Source organism: Camelus dromedarius, chromosome 28 (assembly GCF_036321535.1).
Source record: "Camelus dromedarius isolate mCamDro1 chromosome 28, mCamDro1.pat, whole genome shotgun sequence".
Taxonomy (NCBI): Eukaryota; Metazoa; Chordata; class Mammalia; order Artiodactyla; family Camelidae; genus Camelus; species Camelus dromedarius.
In genome coordinates, this window is record NC_087463.1 from 14708565 (window position 1) to 14725182 (window position 16618).

Sequence of the window (16618 nt, forward strand, 5' to 3'; positions counted from 1 at the left end):
TTAAATAAGGAGCACTCTATTTTAATAGATGTGTTGGACGTTGCTCAGCCATTCAAGGTGGTTTATGTGGGTGGCTTTGCCTGTACTCTTAATGGCGTAACCACAGGTCAGTGAGTTTCTTGGTAATCCCCGCTCTGTCCAGACTGCCTTCTCAGCCAGGTTACTAGCCACATTAGCCTCATTACCTTATAACCACACGTCATTAAAGTGGTCTTAACTGGATTGAAGGCTCCTCTCAGTCACCGTGGTTGGCTTTGAAGTCATTCCTAGAAGTTAAATTTATCCCCTGGGAAAGCACACTTGCCCACCCCTCAGGACGGCGGGTGTAATGGGACATGGGCTTCAGCGGCAAGTTCTCCAGTTGCTAAGGTCTAAGCAGTTGTGGAATGATGACTTACTGTTGAAATAAGTAGTTAAGAGTCCTAGGTGGTTGCGCTGGCAGGCCCCACTTCTTAGTGTTACAGTAAAAGATTCAGCCACATTTTAAAATATTCGTTATCTTGTAGAATTAGAATCAGGAAGGAAACTTGGTAAACCTTACTCTATGTTAATGGAATTAAAAGAGCAAAAATCCCTGGTGGGTTTTTATACAGTAGAAATAGATACACATTTTCTTATTCTTTTCCCCCCTAATCACTTCAGTGGCTTGTCTTTCTCCTGCTACATCTCATGTTTTTTAAAAGCCTCTTGTGAATCCCTTTTTTGGAGCCTGTTTTCATAGACTTGGGGAGGTTCTGGGTTTTACTTCTGACACTGATTGCTGGGCACAAGGACATCAAACCACGGGCTGAGAAAGCTCTTCCTCACCGAGTGCCGCAGCATGCTGGGGGTTGGGTTTACTTTTGAGAGGTTTGTAAACTTCTATCCCTCATACACATCCACAGTGTAATTCAGGGTTTGTCATCTTTAAATGTTTTTCTAATACGCTTATCAGTGTAAGCACTTAAGGCCCACTCTCTTAAAGTGAATATTTAAATGTAAGTGCATTTTGGTCTCTGCCAAGAAGGAACAGCAGTAGAATAAGTGAGAAGTTGGCATAACAAAAAGTAGCTCCGTAGAAGCAAAATGACGTGGAGAATTATGTTGCTGGTTTATGGTTTTGATCAGGCGATGTGGAGTCCTGGTTTAGGACAAGTCTGGGCCAGAGTCCACATTCACCTGCCATGCTTGAAAGGATCTGACCCAGTCTTGAGGAGGTATGTATGTATATAACGCCCTGGTGGGCTCAGGCTTTGAAGAGTGACGGTAAAAGGAAGTGGCAGAGTATCTTTACACCACTGCTTAACTCTGACACCCTTTTGCTGTGTTCATTTGAGGAGTTACCACGGAATGAGTGACATTTTCTGATGAAAGCAATGGCTAGGGGTAGGGTGGAGCGAACCACTGCAAGGGCCTGCGGGGCACACCTGACTGGGGGCCGCTGAGGGCATACCTGGATTCCCAGTCACACCGGTAGTTCCCATTGAATAGGGTCTTCTAGGTAGGCAATGAAACTAAGCTGGGAAGTAAAATGAGTAGCTCTGTGGCAACGTAGCAACCCTTTAGTGCATTTGTGGCTGCCTACATATATTATCCTTTCCAAAATGTAACTGGTGTCCCAGTGGAGCTATTTGAGTAGTGGAAGCTGGAGAAAGAAATGGCTTACAGTGTTTTGCAGATGGCAGGTCAGGTGATCTGGGACGTTCGCACTCCTCAGCCTGCCTGGTAACACAAGGATCCTGTGACAGCTGGTGGTGGCAGCAAGGGACACAGGTGGTCTGTGTCAAGGTGGGGAGTTGAGCTTGAGGGGTGGAATTTCCTGGAGGTGAAACGGGACTTCGCTGGCAACAGGGCTGTGGAATTCTTAAACACAAAGAACAGAAGCATCTCTGTCGCTGTTCTCAGTTGCAATTTGTTTTTAGTCTCAGTAAGAGGAAAAAAAATGATTGTTACTTGCAAAGTGAGAGAGCTAGGTGAGGAAAGAGTGCATAGGATTCTAGGCCACTCAGAAGTGAACAAATTCTCTAAACTGTCTCGTGTTAAGTGTTATCCCTTGCCTGAGAACGGCTCTGCAGGAGACTGATAGAAGACCCACAAGGGGAAAATGTCAAAATTCCCCACCTGCTGTTTCCCTTCTCTTTTCCCATTACTCTTTGCAGAAAGGGAGGCACTTGAGAGATGTCCCTGAGGTGGATGGCCATGGACCAGGCTTGGTCCTCAAGGGATGCGGGTACAGTCTGTTAGTAGGAAACAGAGTGGGGCCTCTGAAGCTCTGGCTTCTTTAATTCTCCGTTTGAAAAGGATGCATTCCCCTGTGGCTTCTTGTTGCGTGCTCTTCTCTAGGGCGGTTTATCAGAGAACATGACTGTCTTTTGCTGCCCTTCCTCAGCGAGTGTTAACAGCAGGCTAAGCACAGTTGTGAAGCCTTTGTTTCCACAACTTTTCAAGCAGCTGAGCACCAGCAGTGGTGGAGTTGAAAATGGGGCCATCTCACCAGGAACCAACTTTCAGATGTTGGAGTCAATATAAATTTAGTAATGTGGGAAACTTATTGCTGAAAGAACTCCGCATTTGAGTCATCTTTCTTTTTTGTTAGCTCGGTTTTAGGAAGCATTCCTAGGAATTCCCCTGGAAGGAACTTTGGCCGGATTAGAGAGCAGTGATACTGAATTTTCCAGATCTTTCGTAGGCATGCTGTTAAAGAGGCATCAGTCTCTTGGATAGGAAATATTAATGTTGCACTGCTGACTGACACAGCAATACTGAGTTTAAAATGGTGGTCAACACCTCACTAAAATGTCACACAAAAATAAAGGGCCCTAGAATCCCACAATGGCAGAGTAAGGACATCAGAAAATCTACTCCGTAAAAGAGTTGGGAACACTGGCGAGACATAACCAATGTGAGCTTTTTCAGAACTTTGGAAATTAGCTAAAGACTTGGAGCAATCCGAGAGATACTTGTTCAGGAAAAACCATGTGGTCTCAGTACAACAGTGGGCTTTGTGGTGTTTGTAACTTGTGCTGACCCTCTTCCCCTTACCCCAGCTCTATAGTGGCCTTAAAAGCCAACAGCCTTGCAGCTATGGTCGCCGTGAAAACCAGCAGTCTAATGGACACTGGATGGGGCAGAACAGAACTGGAGCTCCCCCAAAGGCCCACTTCCAAAGAAGTGTCACCTGTCCGGCAGCTGATGTAAAAGTCCCATTCTTAGGGCTTGTCTTTATTTGATCTGACTCAGAGCACGCTTTGTGTAAGGGCCCTGCTCACATTGAGCATTTGTTGAGAAGGATCTGTCGTAATTGTTCAATCACAGCTGCTCCTGGCAGGGTCTGCTTCTGTGTCACTGGGTTGAGAGAGCTTCATGGCAGTGCTTCTCCATTCTGAGAGGGTGGTGCAGGCCACAGGACCACCGGTACACTTCTCCCTTGCACAGGAGCCTAAGCTTTCATTGATGTTGTGTTACCAACCTGGGCTCTTGGAGTCTTTAATTAATAGAAATTGGTAAGAGGCAAGACAATAAATTCAGGCAAGGCTTTACTCGGGCTTGTGCTGTAGTGCAAGAGAGCAAAAATGAGAAACAAGATGCTCTTGCTCCCAGAACAGAGTGAGCTGATTCCTGAAATGGGTTGAGAGTAGGGACGGATCTGTGGGTTGGGCTGGAGGGGTGGTCTGCCCACCTTATATGTGGCACTGTATGCAGGGATCATGTGCAGTACCCTGCTTTTGCTCTTGGCATCTCAGAAGTGGCAGCTGGCTTGTGGTCTTTTAGTATCTTATTCATAATTTGCATGATTCGTTATTTTTAGTCCCTTATAGTTTCTTTGTGCTCCCAGATGTTTGTCCAGGTGCAAGCACTGCAGTGAAGGGGCCCAGGTCCTAGCCTGCCTCAGCTGGATGCATCAGTGTTCCTCCCCCATTCTCCCTCCTTGTACCTTGTCATTTTGTTCTTATCCTCCTAAAATCATGCTAAGAAAAAAAGTAGCACAATGAGGAAAAAAGCCATGTAGATGATCTTAGTCAGTTTGAGGCGATCAGAAAGCATCTGCTGGATGGTTGGTGTGCAGCACTGAAGTCAAACAAATGATTACAAAGTAAGCAAAGATAACTTGCTTTAAAGAACAGAAAGAAACTCTTGTCCTCTGCAAGTGAACTTGAAGGAAGAAATGGTGCTGCATATTAGGGCAAAGCCTAAATGACAGGGACATAGAAGAGAGGACACTGAGACACCCAGCCAGTGTTGGCTGTAAAAGTTTCACTATGTAATGGATGATGATTGGCTCAGTGTAAGAGGAGGCTGGAAATAGTGAAAGAGATGGAGGAGGTGGAGGGAGGGAAGAGGGGAATTCGGATGAACAAACGGTTGTTAGGACAAAATAATAACAATGATAAACTTGCATATATTTCAATACTCTCTTTTATGGCTTCATCTTACCTATCCTTCTCTTAAGAGGAGGGAATATGTTTGCACAGATGCAGTTAATGAAAAATGCTAGGAACAGAACATCTTAGTATAAGGAATTTCCTGTACTAGGGAGCAAAAAGGAAGTAAAAACATAAGACTCCAGGCGGCAGTTTTAAGAACCTTTTCTTTTTTTTACTGAGGTAGCGGGAGATGATGTATTTTGTTGCAGATTTCCCTCTGGTCTGGCTGCACAAAGTCATCATTCGGTTGGCACCAAGCACTATGGAAAATAACCATCACTGACATCAAGAGAAATGATTATGCCGTTTGGTAAACATAGGGCACTAGATTGCTAAAGAACGTTTCCCTTGATTGCTGGAACTGTGGTTCAGTGCCAAAGTTATCTGTCTGTTTTTTTGTGGTCAGGATTTTCTGATACATTGAGAAGCCCACAAGTATGTGAGCTTGAAGATACTGTATTCTGGGATGAAGCCAGACTGGTATGGTGCTAGTAATTTGAGTTGTGTACATGGCAGTGGGGAGGCTGAGTTGGTGGCTAGTGTCACGTGAAGTGCAGACTGGTCAATTTTATTCTTAAGACACCCTCCTTTCTAAAACTGGGCACAGCAATGGCTTCAGGACGTCAGCAGTGTATGAAGAACTCTGCCTCAGGCTTGGGACTATTAACAAGAGAAAAATAAAAAAACAAAATGAGGCAAGGAGATCAGTTTTGGTTTATTTTAATGGCATAATAAGATAGAAAGCAAGCGATACCGAGGGCCACAGAGGGGGAAGAGGGCTGGCAGGCTTTTTCTTAATCCTGTTTGAGGTTTGGCTCCATTTTCTTGAACTTCTTCTGTTACCTTTGGCTAGCACCGTAATGGGTAAAATGAGACAGCAAGATAAAGCCTGGGTCCTTCCACTGCGGGAGGAGCTGGACTCACTCTTATCTCAGTGGTTTTCAAATCCTGAACATAAGAAATGTCCTAGTCCCCTCCACCAACATTTTATTATGAAAAATTTCAAGCCTACAGAAAAGTTGAAAGGATGTACGGTGAGCAAACATTTACCCACCACCTAGATTCTACAATTAATATTTTGCTGTATTTTCTTCATTATATTGATCCCCTCTCTGCATCTTATTTTTAGATGTGTTGCACGGCACGCAGTGGGTGGAAGTGCACTTCAGTCCTACACGCTGAACGTGACTATCCTTAGGTACAGCTCAATATTTGCTGGTGGATCACTTCCAGGACTTTTTTTTCAAGATTTAATTCCCAAGCGTCATAGAGCTTCTGATTAGAAGGGTGGGGGCAGGCCCAGGAATCTGTGCTTTGAAAAGCCCCCAGGCTTGGGGGCCCTCTGCTCTGCGGAGAGGTCAATAGGGCGGTTCTTCACAAAGTCTTAATTTGACTCCAGGAGAGTGGCGTTCCTGGCTCTTGATAAAGATGTGCTTCTAGTATTGCTCTGCCTGCCTGCCTACATTTGACTGGTTTTTGGGAAAACAAATGGTAAAATAAAACAGAAAAAAGGAGGGGAGAGAGATTTTCTGGAGTTGAGAATGGCAGGATGGGAGAAAGAGCTTTCATTGGCCCTGCCAAAGAGGAGGAAGCTGCAGGTAAAGGAGGCAGATCGGGTCAGCCCATCCCTTTGCTGGGTTGGTTTCAGGGACTGGAGACAATATGGTGGGAATCAAAAGACGGCTGGATTGGGTGAAACTGGACTTAGTTTCTGGAAAGATCACTTCACGCCATCACTTCACATCTACTGTTGAGGGAAAATAATGCCTTATACAATGGTTGGCGGATTAAATGAGACCACGGATGGGAGAGTGCTGTCAGAATTTAATATGCAGCCCCAAATGTGAAGTGTGCTCTCGTTACTTCTGGCTGGAGGAAACAGGGCTGAGTGGCAATGCACTGAGACTCCTGTACGTGCAAGGGGTGTGTGTATGTGAGGTGTACACGCCTAACTCGGGATAAATGACCTGCTGATTGTGCTGCAGGCAATGCTGCAATGAAATAATCTCCAGGGGAATCTTGGCTCAGCCCTGGGGTTTAATTACAGTGTACGCTTGGGCAAGTTACTTAATGTCTCATCTGAGTTTCCTTCATTTCTTCATATCTAGAGTTAGAGGTACTTGGATGATCTTAAAGATCCATTTGTCTTCAGCATTCTCTGCTGCTGGATTCTGGAAGAAAGGCTTCTTGGGAATGGAATGGCAGTAATGGTAAATATGGTGTACATGGCAGTGTGCGTACCCACTGTGTTTAGGGTCTTGTCCTCAGGACTTTAATAATACTCATTTTTAATTTTTGTAACAGTCTGTAAGACAGGTACTACTATTATCCCCATTATAGAGATTAGAAAACCGAGGCTCAGAGTAGTTTGTGATTTGCTCCCGATCACAGCTGGGCAGTGGCAGACCTTGATGAGACGCAGGCAGTCTGCCCCTGGGATCTTAATCCCTTGGCCATCTCCCCTGAGAAGGCTGCAGGGGAGTCCCGGGAGGGCTGTTGGTGGGGGTGGAGGGCACTTGTGAGCTTCAGGGATGAGGGTTGATGTGTGTGTAGAATTTGAGGAGTTGTTTTGCTGCAGGTGAGGTTATGGAAGTTTTTTTTTTCCTGTTTTCAACTGACTAGGGTGCAGATATTTAAGGACTGAGAGAATGTGCCAGTGAGGGGGAGGAGGGGCGATGAGGTGGTCCCTGGGGAAGCCGGAGGGCTGGACTCCGGTGCTCGTGGAGAAGGATTCCTATTAGATAGTCCACCTGGACACCTGGCTCTAGCGTGTGCATGGTTGTCTCAGATGAGCAGTATTTTACCCAGGTTTCAGAATTCCAATAGAAGCTTTAGGTTTGACTTTATAACCCTTGAGGTTTTGGGTTCTGACAACTTTGGATGCACTGAAGTGCCTGAGTTTGATGTGGAGAGTAAAGTAGGAGGATTACTTCTGCCAGCTGAGCCCTGTTCCCACAGAGATGATTATGGTCTGGAAAGGTGAGAAGCTAAGTATTCATTAGTTCGGGCTGCCTCAGGGATGATTTGCAGAAGAAGTAAGTATTATGGGGAAAACACCTGTTGCTCTAGAGAGCAGAGCTGGGCAAGGGGGACCGGGGAGGTGTTCCTCATTCCTGTCCCTGCTGCTTACTTGGAAAGTGTCCTCATGTGCTTGTAGTAGTCACACTTGGATGCTATAAATACAGAACTTCCTTCACCTACTATGGGGTTATGTCCTGATAAACCCATTGTAGGTTGATAGTATTGTAAGTCACAAATACATTTAACATGCCCATGGAACGTCGTAGCTTGGCCTCACCCACCTTAAACATGCTCACATTAGCCCACAGTTGGGCAAAATCATCCAACATAAAGCCTGTTTTATAATGAAGTGTTATTGATCACTGTATGAAAGTGGAAAGCGGAATGGTTGGGTGCAGGATGGTTGTACGTGTATTGGCTGTTCACCCTTGTGATGGTGGGGCTGACCGGGAGCATCCCCGGAGAGCGTCATCCCACACATCGCTGAGTCGGGGAAAGATCAAAATCCAAAATACAAGGTACGGTTTCCATGGAATGCCTATCGCTTTGGCACTGTCGTAAAGCTGAAAAATTCTAAGTTGAACTGATGTGAGTTGGGGGACCATCTGTGGGCAGGGTTTCTGTTTTTGTTTTAAACCATCAGGTATTAAGTAAGCAAGAAAGAAAGAAAAAGAAAAATGAAAACAATCACTTACTAACTGATGGAGTGAGCATCAGTGCCTGGGGGGCCGCCCCGGACTGGCTGGTTGGCTTGAGTGAGATGTAACAGAACGTTCTGCTGGTGGCTGGCTTGCCCTGCTGATGGAGACCAGAGGCAACTGCTCTTTTCTCTGTCTCCACCCAACCTCTGCCAGGAAGAAAGAGTAACAGTCGCACAGAGCGGTCTCTCGAGCTTTTGGAGAGGTGGGGAGCTGCTTCCCAGGATGGGGAGAGGTGGGGGGGGCAGCCCTTGTCTGAGAAATGAGAACAACCAGACTCCTAAGCATCAGAACTCCAGGAATAAAAAGTTGTCTGGGCCTTGACAGCTCCTGCATGATAATTAATATTGCTGTGGTGCTGTCCTCTGCTGCTTTCAGTGAATAAAAAGCTCGTGGTATTTTAGCTACCATGTAAGTTAAATGGGTGGTTGTGGACTAGCTTTGGAAACTCATTTGTGTTTGGGGAGATGGATTCCAAGTTTCAGATAACTCTAGCTTGCAAACGAAATTTTGGAACTTCAGTTTGCGTTTTTAAGCAAGAGATTTGTTATTTATACAAAAGGGCGTTTGAACACATGTGGAAATCTGGATGATGGAATGTGTTGAGTCAAAACAAAATAAAACACACAAATAAGCCATCATACCTTCCCCACCTACCCTGATGTGAACTACAAGCTTTGTTTTCCTTTTCCCACTGTCACTGCCGAGCGTGTGTTGTACAGACTGAACCCTTGTACCTGCCTCAGAGTACCTCCCTTAATTATTAGAGAAGTAATGAAGAGTTGGCTGAGTCTGTGCTGAACTTCCTGGTTTTCCCAGGCAATTTACCTCTAGCAAGTAACGTTTTGCATAGAATTCAAATTGCCTATTTCCCCAATGATACCGTCCTTCTACTTGGCAGTAGCTACCTAATCTAATAATCTCTGCTTGCATCTGACAGGCTATTTATATTTTAAAGTGAAATAATGCATCTCTTTCTCTTTAGAAAGGAATGGTACGGAAAACGATTACAACCCAGGACTAAATATGCAGCACAAAATCTCAGCTATTTTTTATCTCAACTTTGAAAAATGGTTTTAGCTTTAGTACGGGAAATGCACTGTGTTTGTAATTTATTGATTTCCTCCCTTATCTTGGTGTCATACAGTCCTTTCTTCCTTATTCCTATACATTCGCCTTTCTTACTTTCTGGTCATATTTGCTCTGTTACTTGGTGACATGTCATTCGAGGACATACGACTTTTCCAAGAGTTGGTAGTGCAAATTGACCTTTAAATCTTTACAGGTTTACATTTTGTAAAGTATCAGGTGGTGTTTTCATGGAGGGGGAGTTTGGAACCTGGAATTTTTGCCCGTGTCTAAAAGCAGTTAACAACATCACAGCAGAAACAGTAATCGTTGCGTGTCACAGAAGAGTAAGTGTTACACTTCTTCAAGGTTATGGATTGGTCTATAATGCATTTATTAAGTGTTTACAGTAAGTTTCTATTAGGTCTCTATATAATAATTACTTAGTAGTAGGCTGTGCGAAGGATGTGAGAAATGTAATAATTTAATTAGAGATGATTCCTGCCTTCAAGGAGTATGTCTTAAACATTTTTGGATCTTTTTACTGTGAAATATAATATATGGAAAAGTGCAGGAAATAGAAACACCCAGCTCAGGTGTAGCATACAGAGCCCCCGTGTCTGCCGCCCCCTCTCCTGTGAGGGTTCCTTCCCGTGACTCCTCTGCTCCTAAGCTGTCAGACTTACGTAGAAGCTCCAATTCCTAAAGATGCTATTTTTTTTTTTAATGGAAGTACCATCAGTTACAATGTGTCCATTTCTGGCATACAGCACAATGTCCCAGACATGCATATACATACATATATTCTAAACGTGCTATTTTAAGGAATATGTCTTCATAGCTGGAAATGCAAAGGAAAAAAAAAAAAAACCTTAACTAACCCAACCAGAGCCAACTGGTGTTAAGTTTTTTAATGCTTCTAGTAGTAGTTTTCTTTTCTTTTTTTTTTCTTTCTTTTTTTTTTTGTTTTAGTTTTCTTTGTTTTAATAAGTTTTTTTCCCGTTTTTCCAGGAAGTTTTCAAATTATTTCATTTATTTTGCTTTTTATTTTTTTAAATGGAGGTACTGGGGATTGAGCCCAGGACCCCATGCGTGCTAAACATGTGCTCCACCACCGAGCTGTACCCACCCGCTTCTCTTCTAGTAGTTTTCTGATAAATATTCTTATACACATTGAGGTGGTACATTTGAGATCAATACATTTTTTAATACTGCCTGTTTACTTTATAAAATAAGCATTTCCTTTTTTAAAAAAGGGTTTAGTAAACATAATAAATAATTGTAAAATATTACGTTATGTGGATGTTCTCTTAGTACGTGTCTGTTGCAGTCTTAAACTCTGTTTTTTCACCTCATTTCCCATGTTACAAACAGGCTGTGGGAAGCATTTTTATTCATCATGGTCTTTCCTTTTAAATTTATGATCACTGTCTCTTAATGAGTCAAAGAGCATATACATTTTTAGGAGGAACTTAAATTCTAAGTCAAAAGTAAGTAAATACAATAGATTAAGAGTTTTAAGAGTAGAGAGGGTATCTGTTAACTGAGAGTGTAGATCTACAGTGGTGCCTTAATATGGTAGATGCTCAGTGGATGTTTATTGACTGAATGAGTGAGCATAAAAAGACAATGACTATGAAGGAGAGTACTATTGGTGGGATGTCCATGAAGTGCTGCAGTGGTTCATGGTAATTAAGATAATAGCTAATGGTTGTTACAGAGCAGTTTGACACTGGACATTGATCTAAGTGATTCACATGTTGTCTCATGGGATTTTGGGGCATGAAGGAATCCACATTTAATGCTCGCACTCTGGGGAGGAAGTTAAGACTTTAAAGTTAGGTGGGCTCAAAAAATGGAAGCAACTCAGATGTCCATCTGCTGGTGAATGGGTAAAAAAATGTGGTATATCCTTTTAATAGAATATTACTCAGCAATCAAAAGGAGTGAAGTGCTGATACTTGTTATATATAGCATAGGTGGACCTTGAAAACACGCTAAGTGAAAGAAGCCAGTCACAAAAGGCTAATAGTTGCATCCAAAGAGGCAGAAAGTAGATTAATGGTTGCTTAGGGCAAGGGGAAGAGGGAGAGTGTATGGTTCCCCCCCCACCCCAGGTGATGAAATGTTCTAAAATTTAATAGTTATCTTGGTTGCATAACTCTGTGATTATATTAAAAGTCATTGAATTATACAATTCAGCTCATAACAACAGTTAGCAGGTTGAGATGCGGGCACGGGCCGTTGACCTGGCAGATCTTTCTAGAGCCAGAGGATTGACAGCAGTGGGAGGGGTGCCTGGAAATGTGGGCTGGGTCGGTTATGGAGGGCTGTGTGTGGCGGTCAGCATTGCGGACTTGGTCCTCCAGGCAGTGAGGCGTCCTTGGGGTCCATTGAGGATGATGTGTTAAAAGGCTGCTTCCAGGAAGTTAATCCATGCTGCTCTGTAGGTGCGCTGCAGAGGGAAGAGGCTGGAAGGAGAGCGATGAGCGTGCAAGATGGTGACACAAACATGGGGAAAATACAAGGGTTGAAGGCCTTGCAGAGGCAGAGTTCAGAGCAGAAGAGGCTGAGATGGCTTCAGAGTTTCAAGCCTTGACATTTGTAAACACAGTGATGTGAAATGGGGAAATCAAAAATCCTGCTGTTGATACATTTTGTAAAATGTTGTTGATACTCTAGTGTGTTGTATTTGTTTTAGTCAAAGCAAGAATATATCACAGCTTTCATGGCTTCTTCCAAGCTGCGTCTTTGCAACCAATTTTTTCTCCTATTAAAAAGGAATCTTTTGTTATACGCTAATTAACCACAGATTCTTCTAAGAGACTCCTAAGAGAGTTTTCAGGAACCTGACTCGACGGGTTGGATAGAGACAAGTGTATTTGTTAATCATTTGCATTAGTTTATGTTGTACAGTGTGGACGATTTTACAGCTGGCTGCTTGGCAAGGGATAGTTAAGGTTCCCGCTGACTAATTACCATCTTGGGTTTTACTTTGTTTATAACATTAGAGCATGGGGGTGTACTCCTTGCTTTGGGTAAATTTTGCTTGTAGATATTGAAGTTTGAGCTATCGCATTTCATACATATTTTATTTTGCCTTTTAATCCTTTAAAACAGTTGACTCTAACTTCATTGAGCATTACAGGATTTTCATCATCCAGATTCTTTCTTGTCAGGACAAGACCCTTGTCAGAGACCCTTAAATGGACAGCTCTCCAGCTAATTTAAAGCTCTCTTAAGTCACAGAACACTCTGTACAAGAAATTACCTGCTGTGTCAGGAGGGAGAAAATAAGATGGGGTTTTCATATTTGCTTGTATCTGCAAAAAGAACTTTGGCAGGATTCACAAGACACCAGCAATGGTGGTTGCCTATGGTGCTGCGTGTGTGGGATGGGGAGGCTGGGGAACAGTGGGGCCTGGCAGGATGGGGTCAGGGTGAGAGAGGGGTGCTTTTACAGTAGATCATCTTAGGTATTTTTGGTATTATATGAATGTAGTACAGTTGTCCTTTGGTATCCACAGAAGATTGGTTCCAGGATCCCCAGCAGATACCAAAATCCGTCCCTTAGTGTAGTGTTTGCATGTAGCCTACACACATCCTCCCATATGCTTCAAGTCATCTCTAGATTATGTATAATACCCAATACAATGTAAATGCTATGTAAATAGTTGTAAATATAATACAAATGCTATGTTAGTAGTAAAACTGTCTGGAATTTTTTGAATATATATATATATATTTTTTTTTTAGATTCTTTTCCATTATAGGTTATTACAGGATATTGTAGGGAAAAACTCATCCTTGGTTTTTAGCCTCCCCCCTCCTTTGTTCTGCCATATCACATAGGACAGGTGGTCATATGCCTGATACGTTTTAAATATAACTAGGCTTTATACAATTGGCTTACTTTTTTTCTAATCAAAAAAAAATTTTTTAATCCAAGGGAATTAGAGGAATAACCTCCACTCCATGTTTTGGGGGAAAAGTATATTATTAATTAGTTATCTAATATTTTAAAAAAAACCTCAAAATTTAATGGATATTTAAAATTAAAAATTTAAAATAATTTTATGTCATACAGCCATCCTCCCTTCTCTATGAAAGTTAGCCTTTGTTTCTAGCTGAGTAAATTTCTCCATCAGCTTCTTGCCAAAAGAATTTTATTCTGTACTGGCCCTGTGCCTTTCAATCCAAGGTGATGTTTCTGCTAGTATAATTCTTTTAAGAGTGTTATGGATGTCCTATGAATCTTACTGGGGGTTCACTTTATTAGGCAAAAGTACATCCCCAGATCTTCCCAAATAAACAGTTCTCTACATTGGGCTTCTGCTGAGATCACTGAGGGACCACGCCCTTTCTTTTTAGAAGCCTTTTTGTTGGCCTGCATGGTTCCCTGAGGCAGTGTCTTAGTGTTTTTCTGAGTTCTTAAAGCAGGCTTTACAGGTGGCACCTCCAGCACTCTGCTTGGATGTTTCCTTAGATCCAGCAGGTGGCAATGCTGCTGAACTTTCTGTCAGTAAATATATGATTCTTTTTGGTCCAGCTTCTAATAGCATTTCCCTCACTGAACGCCATCACTCACAGTCTCCTGGAAGACCGGCAGAGTCCTGCTGAGCTCGACCAGAATGCCTCAGGCTTGTGCTCTGACCCTTTACGTCCTCCCAGCTTCTCCCCACTTCCAGGTTCCAAAGCCACTCACACATTTTGGATTTTTAATTGCAGCAGGGCACCAATTTCAGTTACTGAAATCTATATCGGTTATTTATTGCTGCAGGACAAATGAACCGCAAACTCAGTGGCTTATTTATCAGTTTCTGCAGGTCGGGGGATGCTGGAGTGGCTCAGGTGGGTGATGAGGGCTCAGAGTTTCTCCTGAGGTTGTCATCTATACGTTGGGCTGGAGTCGCCTGAAGGCTCACATGGGGTTGGAGTACCTACTTCCCAGTTGCTTCCCATACCCGCCTGGCTAGTCAGTGCTGGCAGGAAGCCAGCTCCTTGCCGTCTTGACCTCTGTCCATGAGGCTGCTGGCACGTCCTCCTGGCACAGCAGCCAGCTTTCCTCAGAACTGGATTCAAAGGTCAGGTGAAAGCTGCAAAGCTTTTTATGACCTAATCTCACCCTGTCATTTCCGCAATATCCTGTGGGTTATGTATCCGTGCTACTTACTGTAGGAGGTGACCACACTGGGATGTGACTTCAGGAGGCAAACTCACCTCCCCATTGGGGAGGCCCCATGAGGGGGGCCATGTTTCTCTGAAATTTGGTAATAAACCTCAACTGATTATGATATGCCAGTGGGAATGGCTTGCCTCTAAGGCCATCTAATTTCTGTTATTTGAATTGGTTTTTGGTTACCATTTGGCCCTTGTTTGCAAAGCGCCTCCTACAATAGGGCTCACCTGGTTGAAGTTCAATGCTACTGAGAGGCCCTCTGCTTTTTATAAGCAGATACCATGCAGAAGAACTATGTGGACTTCATTATTGCATTTTTGTATAAATGCAGCTGCGTGCATTGCTTATTACTCGGTGTTCACTTTACAATTCCTTAAATGCTTTCCTCCAGAAATCGGTGTAAGCACAAGCTTGGTTTCCGTAGTTACCCTGGCCAGTAGGGAGCTGAAGGTGAGATTTGTTCAAGTCTGGCAGTTACGTTGATTCCACTGACTGGTACATTTCTGTTCTTCTTATTGCTGTTTTGAATGAGATGCTCCAATTTGTTTGTGGGTATAAAAGCCAGATGTTCTTGAGTTCACCAGATTTTTTTGGGCTCCTTGTTTGCTGGACTCTGTTCCAGGTGCCATGGGTCCCAGAAGTGTGTGAACAGAGGCTCCACTTTGGTACAGCTCACAGCCGAGCAATAAGAAAATGCATTCACCTTTTTTCCACTATGGGAATGGTTTGGCCTCAGAGAAAGCCTGATTCATATAGATTGTCGTCTTCTCCATTCAGGTTTTGTTTCATAATTCTGTAGTTTGTTCATAGGAAAAAAAAACTGCCTGGAGAAACTGATTAGTGTGAGTTACTGATTTTGGAGAAAGCTTTTAGAAGTGGCTGATGGGTGTTGAAAAGACGGGATGATGTTTGAAATCATGACCTGGGAATCTCAGGAGGCCCCAGATTCAAGGCGTTTGGACTGAGTCTCAGAAAGGTGCAAGGTGAGTAGGAGCCGCTGCGTCCACTGAGAACACGAGCTCCCACGAAGCGTTCCTGGGCTTTTGGACAAGACCGTATAGCTTGTGAGTGTTGCCAGTTCTCAGGCTGGAACCTTGGCTGTGCTCTTAGAATCACCCTTTATTCCTTCTCTTCCTTTGAGGCTGTGTTTATATTTAGTGGTCACTGCCCACAGCTCACAAGACTGACTCACAAGTGAAACTGTGTGTGAATAGTTGAGGGGCCCTGTAGAGGGTGTTACTTTTAAGTGTAAATTACTCTGGGAGCCAGAACCTGAAAGTTCTTGTCGCTGGATCGTGAGATGTGTTGAGCACACCCAGCAGAACCTCTAATGTTCTCTGGCATGTGAGCGCCTGTGAACATCTGTGGATTCCTACCGTGTTCCCGGCTGAATTACCCTTCCTGTGATAGTGATATTGTGCAGATAACGCCCATGATTTAGCTGATTGCATTCACAATTTCCGACTTTCGCTTGTTCTTTCTGTGGATTTTTTTTTCTTGTTTGTATAGAGGTACGTTTAAAAAACAGCCGTCTAAAACTACATTGACTCTTGGACTTACAGTTTATCTGAGAGCCTAAAGATCACGTAGTCCAGCATCCAAGCAGGTCACCTCTCCGTTAAGTGACTGTCTTGCTGAGGCTTGTGCATCCCTGCTCATGGGGATCTCACTCCCTCATGAGGCACCTCCTTCCGTACTTGGGCTAGTAACGTGAAAGTCTTCCTTATTTTGAGGGATGGTTATGGGCTGAATTGTGTCCCCCCACAAATTGACATGTTGAAGCCCCAGTCCTCAGTTCCTCAGAATGTAACTGTGTGTGGAGATAAGGATGATAAGTTAAAATCAGACCTAATCCAGTCTGACTGGTGTCCTTGTAAGAAGAGGAAGGGACCTCAGGAAGGCACAGAGGAAAGGCCCTTGGTGACACAGTGGGAGGGTGGCTGTCTGCCAGCCCAGGAGAGAGACGTCAGGAGAAATCAAACCTGTGGACACCTCAGTCCTGGACTTCTAACCTCCAGAACCCTGGGAAATAAATCCCTGTTGTTTAACGCACCCAGGGTGTGGTGTTTTGTCTCTGGGCAGCCCTTGAGACTAGTATAAGGGGAATCTGTTTTCTTGTAACTTTCGCACACTAACCCTTATCCCATCACATGGGCCAGAAGAGATCCAGGCTGAGCCTGGGTCCCCGTGACAGCCTTTTCAAGACCGTCCTGCTCCCCTAAGCACCTCTCCCCGTCAGAACAGGGCCC

At 43.8% G+C, this 16618-nt stretch overlaps 1 protein-coding gene across 4 annotated transcripts in view; it reads left to right on the top strand.

The window, feature by feature from the left end:
* NEDD4L (NEDD4 like E3 ubiquitin protein ligase) overlaps positions 1-16618 on the top strand; it is a 299087-nt gene that overhangs the window by 17868 nt on the left and 264601 nt on the right. The gene's annotated exons all lie outside the window — the stretch shown is intronic.